The sequence below is a fragment of the Aegilops tauschii genome, chromosome 7, assembly GCF_002575655.3.
Source record: "Aegilops tauschii subsp. strangulata cultivar AL8/78 chromosome 7, Aet v6.0, whole genome shotgun sequence".
Lineage (NCBI taxonomy): Eukaryota > Viridiplantae > Streptophyta > Magnoliopsida > Poales > Poaceae > Aegilops > Aegilops tauschii.
The window spans coordinates 272,464,499-272,480,387 of record NC_053041.3 but is presented as its reverse complement, the minus strand read 5'-3'; positions in this window follow the sequence as shown (position 1 = coordinate 272,480,387).

Sequence of the window (15,889 nt, the reverse complement as noted above, 5' to 3'; positions counted from 1 at the left end):
GTTGTGGGTTGATGACTTGTTGTATGTAATCAATGGTATATTTGCATATGCGTCCATGAACTCACGCCTGCTAGTGGTGTCCATATGAACAGTGCTAGTGATTTTAGTTGCAAAAATTAGATAGTGCTAGTGATTTGTAGCTGCATATTCTGACAAATCGTAGTGTTACAAGGTTGACAAATGGCAATGTTACTAGATAAAATGTCAATCTTTCCAGTTTGAGAAATGTCAACATACCCAAAATGACAGATATGCAAATCTTACCCAATTGTTTGTACGTGGTTGCACACGGGTCATGCAAAACAACCGTTTGCGTTGAAGGGATGCAGAAATCCTGGTCGGCACATTTCCCTTGGCTTCCTGGGGAAGCTATCGGTTTGCATACGGGTGTTCTAACTAAAACATTTGCGATGAGTGTTTTATATTTAAAAACCGTTGACGTTTTTTTCAAAAGAAAATCGTTTGATAAGTCTGTACATTAAGAGAGAAAAATGCAAGTTCGTTCAAACCATATCTTTCATTCAGTCACACTGCGAATTTATATTCATATGATCGAGAATTCGAGATACAGTATTAAACCCCAAAAAACTATTTCCGGCGGCGGCGGAGGCGGCATGCCTCGCCGTCATTGTCGTTGTCGTCCTCCGGGACGCCGTTGTTGAAGTCTTCAAGGCAGCACAAAATAATCTTCACTTGTAAATCAAACATCATGTTGTAGCGTGATCGACGGGCGGGGCGCGGGAGGACGGCAACTGGCGCCGCTGAGAGATAGTGGTCGACGGCAGCGTCTCATGCCGCTGAGGGGGGGCGCACGGGCACGGGCGCGGCGGGTGCAGCCAAACGCACGGGGACCAACGCCGCGGTGGGTGGAGGGGCGTGCACGGGCGCAGTGGATGCAGCCAAACGCACGGGGGCCGGCGGCACGGTGGGTGGAGGGGCGCGCACGGGCACGGGCGCTGGCGCTGGCATGTACACGAGCTCGCGCGGGTCCGCGGAGACCTCGCTGACGCCCGCGGCTTCCAGCTCTGCGATAGTGCTCGGCGACCAGCCCGTCAATGCTACGGAGATGGTCGTTGGCGCGGGCGCGTGGATGGGAGCTGGGACGGGAGCGGGGGCAGCAACCGCCGCGGCCAGCTTGTTCTGGGCCATGTCCATGAGGCCCTATTCCTCCTTATTTTCTATCTCCTCCGGCTCAGAGTCGACTTCACCAAACTTGAAGACTAGTGGCAGATGATCATTCTGCGCCATGGCGGTGGAGGTCTGCGGGGGGGAGGGGAATGGGAGGCGAACAGTAAGGCCCCCCGTATTAAACAGCGGCTTGGGCACCATTAATGGAGAGGAAGGCAGGCGGCCATGGAAGTCAAAGGGCTCGCTTCCTAGTGAGCATGCGCAGCGTAAAGCTCGCACGCTTCCCGGTGAGCCTGCGCATTGGAGGACAGCTTGCACGCGTCTCAGTTAGCCTGTGCACTGGACTGCGCTCCCACGCCTCCCGTTTAGTCAAGGTCAAGCAGCTGTCTGCACGGCACCTCCTAAGCCATTAAAACCAAGACACGTGGCATCACGTGAATGATTAACAGAACACACACGTTTTGAATTATACAAACGTTTGAGATATTAAGTGGCAGCTATTTTTTCAAAATGCCTTTGTTGGCTGTCATTATTCGAGCGTGCCTTCTCTCAAAATGGACACGAAAAATACCACATCATGTCGGGCGCCATTCCATGATAGCATGCCAAGTTTCATGAATTTCAGACAAGTTTTGGATTTACTAGAATTTAAAAACCAGGCATCTCAATGTTTTGTCGGTAATCAACGGTGCCCTGGTGTTTGAAATTCATTCCCATTTATTGCATGGGACCTAAGCATGCAGCCAAGGCCACAGATTTGATTTTTCAACCAATTTATATGCACTGGAGCATGTGCATGTAGTTCAAATTTGAATTATGCACATAAATGCATTGAAAACTCAATTAATGCATAAAAATGTCCAAAAGAACCCCGAAGAATCACAAAAATTGACACAACAGTCCTGTTGTTCTATGTTGACATGAGAAAAAATTTGGAAGCAATAAGAGGCAGTGGATATCGTTTCGTCCCCAAAGATGGGACGTTTCCTACCGAAACCATGATGCTTGTTGTGAGAAGCTCTGGTTTGTGAGAAGCATATACCCAAATTTGCCCCAAACGGGACAAATTTTTTACCACGGCATGTTGATGCCGCTCCATGAAAGCATGCCAAGTTTCATAAATTTCAGACAAGTTTCGGATTTACTAGAATTTAAAAATGAGGCATCTCAATGTTTTGCCGGCAATCAACGATGCCCTGGTGTTTGAAATTCATTCCCATTTCTTGCATGGGACCTAAGCATGCACCCAAGGACACAGATTTGATTTTTCAACCAATTTATATGCACTGGAGCATGTGCATGTAGTTCAAATTTGAATTATGCACATAAATGCATTGAAAACTCAGTTAATGCATAAAAATGTCCAAACGAACCCCGAAAAATCCCAAAAATTGTCACAACACTCCTGTTGTTCTATGTTGACACGAGAAATTTTTTGAAAGCAATAAGAGGCAATGGATATCGTTTCGTCACCAAAGGTGGGACGTTCCCTACCAAAACCATCATGCTTGTTGTGAGAAGCTCTGGTTTGTGAGAAGCATATACCCGAACCTGCCCCAAATGGGACAAATTTTTTAACACGGCATGTTGATGCCGCTCCATGATAGCATGCCAAGTTTCATGAATTTCGGACGAATTTTGGATTTAATAGAATTTAGAAACCAGGCATCTCAATGTTTTGTCGGCAATCAACAGTGCCCTCGTGTTTGAATTTCATTCCCATCTCTTGCATGGGACCTAGAAATTCAGCCAAGGACACATATTAGATTTTTCAACCAACCTTAGTGCATTGGAGCATGTGCTTGTAGTGCAAATTTGAATTATGCACACAAAATGCCTAGAAAGCCCAGTTAATGCATAAAAATGTCCAAACGAACCCCGAAAAATCACAAAAACTGACACAACACTCCTGTTGTTCTATGTTGACACTAGAAAATATTTGAAAGCAATAAGAGGCAATGAATATCGTTTCGTCCCCAAAGGTGGGACACTCCCTATCGAAACCATCATGCTTGTTGTGAGAAGCTCTGGTTTGTGAGAAGCTTATACCCGAACCTGCCCCAAACGGGACAATTTTTTTACCATGGCATGTTGATGCTGCCCCATGATAGCATGCCGAGTTTCATGAATTTCAGACAAGTTTTGGATTTACTAGAATTTAAAAACAGGCATCTCAATGTTTTGCCGGCAATCAACAGTGCCCTGGTGTTTGAATTTCATTCCCATCTCTTGCATGGGACCAAGAAATTCACCCAAGGACACACATGTGATTTTTCAACATACTCTAGTGCATTGGGGCATGTGCTTGTAGTTCAAATTTGAATTATGCACATAAAATGCCTAGAAAACCCAGTTAATGTATAAAAAGGCCAAACGAACCCCGAAAAATTCCAAGATTGAACACAACACTCCTATTGTTCTATGTTGACACTAGAAATTTTTTGAAAGCAATAAGACGCAACGGATATCGTCCCGTCACCAAAGGTGGTATGTTCCCTATCGAAACCATCATGCTTGTTGTGAGAAGCTCTGGTTTGTGAGAAGATTATACCCAAACCTGCCCCAAATGGGACAAAATTTTCACCACGGCATGTTGATGCCGCTCCATGATAGCATGCCAAGTTTCATGAATTTCAGACGAGTTTTGGATTTACTAGAATTTAAAAACCACGCATCTCAATGTTTTGCCGGCAATCAACAGTGCCATGGTGTTAGAATTTCATTCCCATCTCTTGCATGGGACCTAGAAATTCACCCAAGGACACACATGTGATTTTTCAACCAACTCTGGTGCATTTTGGAGCATGTGCTTGTAGTTCAAATTTGAATTATGCACATAAAATGCCTAGAAAACCCAGCTAATGTATAAAAAGGCCAAACGAACCCCGGAAAATTCCAAGATTGAACACAACACTCCTGTTGTTCTATGTTGACACGAGAAATTTTCTGAAAGCAATAAGAGGCAACGGATATCGTCTCGTCCCCAAAGGTGGTAAGTTCCCTATCGAAACCATCATGCTTGTTGTGAGAAGCTCTGATTTGTGAGAAGCTTATACCCAAACCTGCCCCAAATGGGACAAAAATTTCACCACGGCATGTTGATGCCGCTCCATGATAGCATGCCAAGTTTCATGAATTTCAGACGAGTTTTGGATTTACTAGAATTTAAAAACCAGGCATCTCAACATTTTGCCGGCAATCAACAGTGCCCTAGTGTTTGAAATTCATTCCCATCTCTTGCATGGCACCTAGAAATTCACCCAAGGACACACATGTGATTTTTCAACCAACTTTGGTGCATTGGAGCATGCGCTTGTAGTTCAAATTTGAATTATGCACATAAAATGCCTAGAAAACCCAGTTAATGTATAAAAAAGGCCAAAGGAACCCCGGAAAATTCCAAGATTGAACACAACACTCCTGTTGTTCTATGTTGACACTAGAAAATTTTTGAAAGCAATAAGAGGCAACGGATATCGTCTCGTCCCCAAAGGTGGTACGTTCCGTATCGAAACCATCATGCTTGTCGTGAGAAGCTCTGGTTTGTGAGAAGCTTATACCCAAACCTACCCCAAATGGGACAAAATTTTCACCACGGCATGTTGATGCCGCTCCATGATAGCATGCCAAGTTTCATGAATTTCAGACAAGTTTTGGATTTACTAGAATTTAAAAACCAGGTATCTCAACGTTTTGCTGGCAATCAACAGTGCCCTGGTGTTTGAAATTCATTCCCATCTCTTGCATGGGACCTAGAAATTCACCCAAGGACACACATGTGATTTTTGAACCAACTTTAGTGCATTGGAGCATGAGCTTGTAGTTCAAATTTGAATTATGCACATAAAATGCCTAGAAAACCCAGTTAATGTATAAAAAAGGCCAAATGAACCCCGAAAAATCCGTTCCCATTTCTTCCATGGGACCTAAGCATGCACTGAAGGACACAGATTTGATTTTTCAACCAATTTGTATGCACCGGAGCATGTGCATGTACTTTAATTTTGAATTGTGCACCTGAAATGGCTAGAAAACCAGTTTAATGTATGAAATATCCAAATGAACCCTGAATAATTCCAATTCTTTTCGACACACATACAGTTGCATGTTCACTTCAGATAAAAGGTCTAGCAATTCAAACACCGTCCATTGCCGCTGTGACCCCATTTTGTAATTCAAATCAAGTAGATCCCACACAGTTTATTCTCACCAACCGTGTGAGATGTAGTACAAAATATCTTGGAGCACCGTCGGTGTATAGTACGCCTATGGATTACTAGAAGGTGCGTCGGCTACAGTCCACAGCCGGCATGTCAAGCACACTAGCTCGCTATCCCAAAACTCCCGCCTCTGCATCCCTCTCTGCTTCAGTCCCTTGATTCAAATTTTCAGTAGCCCCGGCATTTTACTCCCGCCTCTGCATCCCTCGCAATCTCAAAAATATCTGCTCGCCCTTGATCCAAATTTTTAGTAGCCCCGCCTTGTTAATCCCGCCTAGTAAAATTTTCAGTTGCCGCAGTATTTCCTCAAACACAACCTCCGCTCACACAGACACACACAACCCTCGAAACCATTGGTAGGTCGCCGCCATCGCCGGCGCCTCCATCCTCAACCTCTGCCTGTGTGCCAGGGAGCTCGAGTAGCCAATGGCCAAAAAGAGGTTTATTGCGGCCTTTTCGCCCGACGCCGGCGAGGTGGCCACCGAGGTGTCCCCGTCGTCCTCCGCGGGCCCGATCCGCCGTCGCCGGTCCCCCGATCCGCCCGCCTCCGCGCCCCTACGCCGGTTCGAGAACTTCCCCGTCCTCCCCCGGACCCGGCAGCCGACGAAGTCCTACCTCGGGGTCCGGCAGCGGCGGTGGGGAACCTGGGTCGCCGAGATTACAGATCAACAGACCCACACCCGCCGGTGGCTCGGTAGCTTCCACACGACCGAGCTTGCGGCCATGGAGTACGACCGCTGGCAGGTTCGCTACCACGGCGCGGCGGCTAGGCTCAATTTCCCCTTCGGCACACGTCCGGTCCACCTCGTTCCACCGGAGCCAGGGATGGTGAGCTTGGCTATGGCGCGGGAGGACCGCGAGGCGTGGGAGCGTCTCAAGGCCGAGGCCGCCGCCGAAGCCTACATGCAAGAGCTCCGCCGGCAGCACCCGGAGCTCATGGAGGCGGAGCGGGTGATCTTTGCCGGCGCGGAGGGCGGCGAGGTTATCGCGCTCTCGTCCGATGACGAGGTCGAAGGCGGCGAGGATGGCGACGCGGAGGGCGGCGAGGTTATCGCGCTCTCCTCTGATGACGAGGTCGAAGGCGGTGGCGACAGCGACGCGGAGGGCGTCGAGGTGGGCCCCCAGGACGGGGAGATCGACCTCGACTAGTGGAGGAGTGCCTTCCCCAACGACCCCGACGACGGTACTGGCCCGGACCCGGCTCGCGGCACACCGTACATGACGAGGAAGGATTGGCTCGACCTCTACTTCGACCGAAAGTAGTTTAGCTTAGTTTAAATTTATGTTTTATGTTCGGTTATGCAAAACTATCTATGTTTATGTTTGAATGCATTCTACTTTCGGCTGAACCTGTTTTGAACTTGATCAAATTGAAGTTTACAACTTTAAGTTTAGGGGATCGACTAGAAAAGACCAAAAATTGCTGGAGTATATATATATATATATATATATATATATATATATATATATATATATATATATATATATATATATATATATATATATCCTCTAAGGGTTTTAGTCCTTTAACTTTTTAAGGTTCGCCTAGAGATGTCCTTATGACTTGTTTATTTCAGTTCTTCACAATGTGATGCTCTATATGTGCAACTATTTGTTGTGCGGATCAATTTCATCAATAACAGTTTCAACAATACCACTATGAATTACGATATTTGGTTGCTGTTAAGGATATTGCAGTTAACATGCCTTTTCGTTTTTCAATTTTTGTTTAGCAACACGCATTGTACTGAATGACTAAATATGCAATCCCAGGCTACATAGCAACAAGGAAGAGTGTTACCTTAATGTTCTGATGATGTCTAGATATACATGTAAAAAAATCTTATATAATGGGATGGATGGAATGTTGTACTACATCATTTTTCAATTGTTGTTTAGCTTCTAATATTAACTTGGTGCTTTTAGGTACATATATCATTGCCAAAGATCCACACTTCGACCCTTCCTGCGCATGGGGCAATGAGATATTCATGAACCAGCATCAAGTGAGGAAACTGATAAAGATTGTTACTAAAATGGGTCAAAAGATGTCAATCGAACTATTTGTTTACACTTTATGCAAGACAACAGTGAACTGCAGGATGGTAAGTAAGAACCATGTAGCCTTCTTTTTACTGCCTGTAATGAGTTGTGTTAGATGACAATATCTGAATCTTTTTTCTTTTGCAGTGGATCCTGAAGCAGTTTACTCAAGATTACCTCTCAAACTACATGATTGGCGGCCGACCATCACAAGGGGTTGGACTAGAGTCCTGCATGCCTTCTGCATCCAAGCGAGCACAATAGGGCCATTCCGCTTCACCTTGTTCAGCAACTGGAATGTCTATCGCCTCTTTCTTTACCATCTATAATAGTACAAGTATAGAACCCTGGTACATCATTCTTTATTTGGTGCTTCGGCAATTCTTAAACATATGCACCTGTGAATCGAATAATGCATTGGTTGTTTGAACCTGATGGATATGAATAAAGCTATAGCCTACTTTTAAGTTTAAATTAGGTACAGTTTTAAATAGCAACAATTAAATTAGGGCGAAATTACGTTGTGCAGGTCATTACGGCACACACGGTTGGTAAAACACAAACGTTTGCGGTATACACCATAAGCCGAGACAGTTCATAGAAAGGAAACGTGTGCAAGCATGCACACAGTTGCCGTTCGCAAAGCGTGTGTGATGTCAGACACTATCACATACGGTGCGGGAAAACTAAATGTGTGTGATTGTCTACCCTATCGTACACGGTTTATAATCATGAACTGTTTGTGATGTGCCAGGCATCGTAAATCTCCCGTGCCTGGAATCTGCCTAGAATCTGCCTGGAAAGCTCACGTGCCTAGAATCTGCCTGGTTTTAGGCAGAACCACAAAACTCTGACTGCGATGGCAATGCGAGCACAAACGAGTAGCAAGGATGAAGCGTTTGGGATATTCGAGATATCGGAAACGGTTATATAGGGACAATTGTATGCATCAAGGCTCCCTATCCCCGACGGTTTCTGGGTCGTGTGGGAAGGACCCCCCTATCGCCCATACTCACTTGGCGACGGTTCCAAATGCCGTCGCGGAAAGGGGTAAAAACCGTTTGTTTAGGACCGACGCGCACCAGTGAATGATGGATAGGCCAAGTTCTTCTACCAACCCACCCTTCCTTGAGCAACACGACGACCCGAACAACTACGTCACCAAGCTCCACCTATTTGGCACACAACAAGCTTTGCATCAAGAGCAACAAGCAATGAGTGACCGCATCGACCATCTCGCCACCGACTTGCGACTCTCCGAGCAACGTACAAGAGACTACTTCGACAACAAGCTCGACGAACAAAAGCAAGAGAGCAATGCAAGAATGGACGAGATTCGTGCTTTGTTGGTCAAGCGCTCTTCTACCACTTCGTCCTACTCAAGGCGGAGCCGCTCGAGTTGACACTCCGATGACACTATCTCCGGCTCAAGTACTCCGACATCGAACACTCTTCGTCGTGCCGCGCATCAAGATCGTCAAGCAAACCATAATCCTCTACACGACAACGACTCTCAAGAGCAAGTTCGCGCGCAAGAACATCGACATCATCAAAACCAAGCTACTTTCGCGCAAGCACAAGAACGACAATGTCTACGCCAACAACAAGAGGAAGAGCGAGCGCGGCAACACCAAGATGCACAAGATACCGAGGCACAACGTCAAGAACAACAACTATGTTAAGCTTAAGTACTTGAGGCACAACGTGCCCTCCGAGATTCAAGTCGAGTCGTAGCCATGCGCAACCGCCAAGCTCATGAGCAACAAGAAGCGCTTCGCGTTGAAGTTCAAGAGAGGATTTATCAATCACGTGTGCGTTGAAATGCTCCTCCACATGCTCGACAAGCTCCTCCACAAGCTCGACAAGAACCCCAAGTTCAACAAGAGCAAGAAGACATTTGAAATCCTCCACGACAAGAGCAAGTTGAGGGGGACAATCCTCCGCATCAAGGACGTCATCACCCTCGACCCCAACACAATGAAGAGCAACGCTATGGCAAGCTAAAGTTCACCATGCCCAAGTTTTTCGGAAGCAATGATCTCGAAGAGTACCTTTCACGGGCATTGAAGGTTGACAAAATTTTCCGCTTGCACAACTATGAGGAAGAGAAGAAGATCGCGATGGCATCCCTTGAGTTCCAAGACTACGTCCTCATTTGGTGGGAACAAGTCATTGAGCGCCGTGAGGCAAGAGGTGAACCACCCATCACTACTTAGGCGCAAATGAAGGATCTCATGAGAGCACATTTCGTGCCAACCTACTACAACCGCGACCTTTTCAAGAAACTCCAACTCCTCAAGCAAGGAACAAAGACCGTTGAAAGAGTACTACAAGGAAATGGAGATTGCCATGATACGAGACAATGTCACGGAAGATGATGAGCAAACTATGACACTCTTCTTGAATGGACCCAATCATCCCATAAAGAAGATCGCCTACTTCCAACCATACTCGAACCTCATCGAGCTAGTACATCAAGCTACCAAAGTGGAACGCCAAGTGCAAGATGACTTCAAATATTCAAAGTTCTCATCCAAGTCCTATGGTTTCTCCAATTCTCAAGCTTCAACGACTCCAACACCTTCTACCTCAACCAAGCCATCTACAAGCAACGGCGACAAGTCAAGTTACAAGAAAACTTCGACCACCTCAAGTCGCCGAGAGCTTCATCATCCTCTGCCCCAACCGATGAGACCATCAAGACAAGTTCTTTCAAATGCTTCACATGCGGCGGCCGAGGCCACAAGTCCTTCGAGTGTACAAACAAGTGCACCATGATCTTCAACGACGATGGTACATATGACTCCATGAGTGAAGGAGAAATGGAAGCCCTTGAGCAAGTGGCCATGCACCGGCAAGTGAACGAAGATGAAGATGATCAAGTCTTTTGTGACGAAGATACGAGCCCCGCTCTTGTTGTATCTAAGGTCTTGACTCTTCAACATCAACAAGACGAAGACCAAGCCATATCTTCCACACCAAGTCCGGTATCAATGGAAGGTCCGTCAAGGTCATCGTCGATGGAGGGAGTTGCCATAACTTGGCAAGTGAACAACTATGCTCCAAGCTCCAATTGGTCAAGATGAAGCACCCGCATCCTTACAAAGTCCAACGGCTAAGCGACTCCGGCACTATCCAAGTCGAGCATATGGTACAAGTTTCCTTCAAGATCGGCGCTTACGAAGACACTTTGGAGTGTGATGTCGTTTTGATGTCCGTTTGCCCCCTCCTTCTTGGACGGCCATGGAAATTTGACCGCGGCGTCATCCACAACGGGCCTACAAACCACTATAGCTTCAAGATGAAAGGAAAGGAGTACGTGCTATGACCTATGGCTCCAAGCCAAGTAATCGCCGACAAGCAAGCCACCCATCGTGGAGAGAATAGTGAGAGAGAACCACCAAAAAGAGAGTGAGCGCCACAAGCCCAAATTGAGTGCCTCCACGATGAGCGACAAGAAAAACCTAGTCCTATTTCCCACCAAACGTGAGATGAGAGAAGTGTGTGAGAACCCATCAAGTGTCATGCACTATGTCCTTTTGTGCAAGGACGCAGCACCAAAAGCTAACGCCTCTCACAATCTACCTTTAGTGTTATCTTCTCTTTTGCAGGAATTCCAAGACGTTTTCCCCGACGAGCGACCTCCAGGTCTACCTCCTCTACGAGGCATCGAGCACCGTATCGACCTCATCCCTGGTGCACCCCTTCCCAACAAGGCTCCCTACTGCGTCAACCCCGAGGAAACTAAGGAGATCCAACGGCAAGTACAACAACTCATCGACAATGGCCATGTACGAGAAAGTTTGAGCCCTTGTGCCGTTCCGGTAATCCTTGTTCCCAAGAAAGATGGTACATTTCGCATGTATTCCGATTGTCGTACTATCAATGCTATTACCGTGCGTTATCGTTACCCTATTCCACGCCTAGATGATATGCTAGATGAGCTTAGTGGAGCCACCATTTTCTCTAAGATTGATCTTAAGAGTGGCTACTATCAAATACGCATCCAAGAAGGTGATGAATGGAAACCGCATTTAAAACCAAATTTGGCTTATATGAATGGCTTGTTATGCCAATGGGTTTATCCGAAGCACCCGGTACTTTCATGCGAGTCATGCATTTTGTTCTTCGATCCTATATTGGTGTATTTGTTGTGGTCTACTTTGACGACATTCTTGTGTTTAGCAAATCTCTCAAAGATCATGTCACCCATCTTAGAACCGTGTTGCAAACCCTTAGGAAATTAAAGAGCACCTTTATGCTAATATGGACAAATGCCTTTTTGGCGTTGATAAGCTTGTTTTCTTCGGTTTCGTTGTATCTTCTAAGGGTGTTCATTTAGATGAATCTAAGATCAATGCTATTAAAACTTGTCCCCAACCAACCAACTTGCAACAAGTGCGTAGTTTTCTTGGTTTAGCCGGTTTCTATTGTAGATTTGTGAAGGATTTTAGCACCATTGCTTCACCTTTGCATGCTTTGAGTAAGAAAAATGTGCCATTTTTTGGGGGACCATCCCAAGATACCGCATTTAATGAACTTAAGAATTTGCTTACTCATGCTCCCGTGCTTTCATTACCCAACTTTGACAAACCTTTTGAAGTTCATTGCGATGCTAGCGGTAATGGCATAGGCGGTGTGTTAACGCAAGAGAAGCGCCCCCATAACATACTTTAGTGAGAAACTCTCTGGAGTGCAACTCAACTATCCCATCTATGACAAAGAACTATATGCTTTAGTGCAAATTTTGCGTGAATGGGAACATTATCTTCGCCCTCATGAATGTATCATTCATACCGATCATGAAACGCTTAAATACCTTAAGGGTCAAACTAAGTTGAACAAGCGTCATGCTAAATGGAGTGAATCCATTGAGTCATTTCCTTATGTCATCAAGTATATCAAAGGCAAGGAAAATGTTGTGGCGGATGCGCTTTCTCGAAAATGCATCCTTATTACTGAACTTGAATTGAATGTCATTGGCTTTGAGCAGATAAAAGACTTGTATGTGCATGATCCTACTTTTGCTATTCCTTATGCCAAGTGTTTGACGCATACATCTTGGGAACGCTATTACATCAAAGATGACTATCTTATGAGAGCTAACAAACTTTGCATTCCTGAGTCTTCACTTTGTTTGTTACTTTTGCAAGAATCTCATGGAGGACTAACGGGACATTTTGGACGCGACAAGACATTTGCTACGCTCTCTAAGAACTATTTTTGGCCAAAGATGTTCCGCGACGTCTCACGCTTCACCACTCGATGTTCGACATGTCGCAAAGCTAAGTCCAAAGCTCAATCTCATGGTCTTTATACACCCATTCCAATTCCATATCACCCATGGGAAGATATTAGCATGGATTTTGTGCTTGGTTTGCCTAGGACTAGAAATGGAAAAGATTCTGTGTTTGTTGTTGTGGACCGATTCTCTTAAATGGCTCATTTCATTCCTTGCAACAAGATAGACGATGCTTCACATGTTGTAAATATTTTTTGTAGAGAAATCTTGCGCCTACATGGAGTGCCAAAGACGATTGTCTCGGACCACGACGTCAAGTTCTTGAGTTACTTCTGGAAGACCTTATGCGCCAAACTCAGAATCAATCTACTTTTCTCCACGGCATACCATCCACAAACCGACGGCCAAACGGAAGTGACGAACCGAACGCTCTCCACTCTACCACGCTGTTGATCAAAAGGAACATCAAGGAGTGGGAGGAGTGCTTACCCATCGCCGAGTATGCCTACAACCGCGCAAGACATTCGACTACCGGCAAGTCCCCCTTCGAGGTCATCTACGGTTTCAACCCGTTGTCCCCATTATACATTCTTCCTCTACCACTACAAGAGCGCATCAACTTGGACGCTAGTGCAAGAGCGAGCTATCTCAAGAAGGTGCATGAAGATACACGGCACACCATCGAGTGCCAAGTACCTCGCGACCAAGCTCAACTTCAACAAGCAACCCATGATATTCAACATTGGTGATCTCATGTGGCTACACCTTCGCAAGGACCGCTTCCCCAAGGAACGCAAGTCCAAACTACTACCATGAGCCGATGGACCATTCAAGGTGATAGCATGCTACAACAAAACGCTTACAAGATCGACCTTCCAAGTGACAAGTACACCGTGAGCGACGTTTTCAACGTCAAGGATCTCTTGCCCTACCATGGTGATGAAGATTTCGATCCGAGGTCGGATCTTTCACAAGGGGGGGGGGAGATGATGCAGAGCATCCCAAGGTCATCCCCATGGATCTACCTACATCTCCCACGACACCACTTGGACCAATGACAAGAGCCAGTGCGAGAGCTATCAAAAATGAGCTTAACTCTCTCCTTGTTGAACTTCCCTTTGACCCACTTGAGACATGGCTACTACCTCAAACGGAGATGCTTTGTGTGCGTAGGTACCAAGGAACCAACCTAGGAGAAGCTATGGTGCAAGATGGACATCAAGAACATGGAGAGGATCTGCCCAGTCCGGAACGGGCGGTACTACCGCCCACACCAAGCGGTACTACCGCTAAGCCCATCCAAGCGGTACTACCGCCGAACATCCGCTCTACTGCTGCTCAACCCGACAAACTCCTGTGATTGAGCGGTATGAGTCTGGTTCTACCGCCCAGCCCGAGCGGTACTACCGCTAAAGCGGTACTACCGCCCTGCCTGTGCGCAGAGAACGGGCCAAGGGCCCATGTATCCCCCCTCTCACTTACCCCTTCGTGGACTTAGACTATATGTACTCCCCCACCTCCTCCTAGCTAGGGTTAGCGTTGTGATAGCTCATATGTGAGATAGATCCTCGCTCATCCATCCGGATCTACAACACCAAGAGAGACCGTCGCCTCTTCGGAGAAGATCCACCTTGGATTCAAGACCCCTAACGGGAAGACCTCAAGACCTCCTCACCGAGACGAACTAGTTACCTATGTATCATCCTTTGTTGGACTTAGATCGTGTATCTCTTTGTGTTTCGAGGATCTAGCATATGTGTGACCTAATATTGTTAGTTTGAGTGATTCTCTCGTGTTTCCCCTCGTGATTTCTCCTCGTGTTCTTCGTGTTCATCGCGGGATCCGCTCCTTTCGTGAAAGACCGGCCACCTAGGGTTCTACCCTACATCATGATCTATGACAACTCAACAAACACCTTCGGAGACACCTGTAGAGCATCTTTATAATCACCCAGTTACGTTGTGACGTTTGATAGCACACAAAGTGTTCCTCCGGTATTCGGGAGTTGCATAATCTCATAGTCAGAGGAATATGTATAAGTCATGAAGAAAGCAATAGCAATAAAACTAAACGATCATTATGCTAAGCTAATGGATGGGTCTTGTCCATCACATCATTCCCTAATGATGTGATCCCGTTCATCAAATGGCAACACCTGTCTATGGTTAGAAAACTTAACCATCTTTGATTAACGAGCTGGTCAAGTAGAGGCATATATACTAGGGACACTCTGTTTGTCTATGTATTCACACATGTACTAAGTTTCGGGTTTAATACAATTCTAGCATGAATAATAAACATTTATCATGATATAAGGAAATATAAATAACAACTTTATTATTGCCTCTAGGGCATATTTCCTTCACCTAGATCCATCTGATAGTTTCCCCACAAATGGATGGAGTGTTGAGACTGGTGGGGGGTGGAGAGAGCTCAAAAGAATGGGAAATCCTCATATCAAAAAACTCTCTCCCCGCCTCATGTTGGGTAAGAAGATCCCTATATTTATGGTCAACCCAAACTCGCCCATTGGGCGTTTTGTGGCACCGGGACTATCAGGCCACAATTCTCCCGGATAGTCCGCCAAACTGTCAGGTTATGATTTTTCACTTTTGTTACCGGAGCACAATTACCCGGACAATCCGACCCTATAAAATTATTATGTAGGCATACAAAGAAAAGGTTGTAAATTTCTCATATGAACTCCATTTTTGATGATGTCAGCTCGTTTTGAAGCTAACAACATGCTCGAAGTCCTCTGATAGAGAACCACCCAAGAACAACTAGAGAATAGGATTAATGATATGCAAAGGTTTGAGCAATATATGTACGATGTGATTGAACTACTTACCCGATAGCCCCTCTTGATAGTACAACTATCAAACTTATAATCTGGTCTCCCCGAAGCACCATGAGACCGGTATAACTAGGGAAGCCTCGATAGGTTATACCATGCCTTTGATCATTCCACTTGAGCTTGATGCTGACGTTCACGCTTGGCTCAAGTTGAAAACACAATCTTGATAATGTCACTTGGTGAAGACTTCACGTAACTCCATAAGCCATGTAGGGAGCATTGCATTGCATACCATATTCACATGTACCAATCATCCATGGATGAAGCTTCAAAATTAAGGCATATATATGTCCATTCATCAATGTCTCTCAAAATCTTGGTGAAGTTATCGAATCTCTTCACCAAATAGCATGTAATCCCTCTGGCGGCCTATCTTGAACTTTCCCTTATCAACCTTGA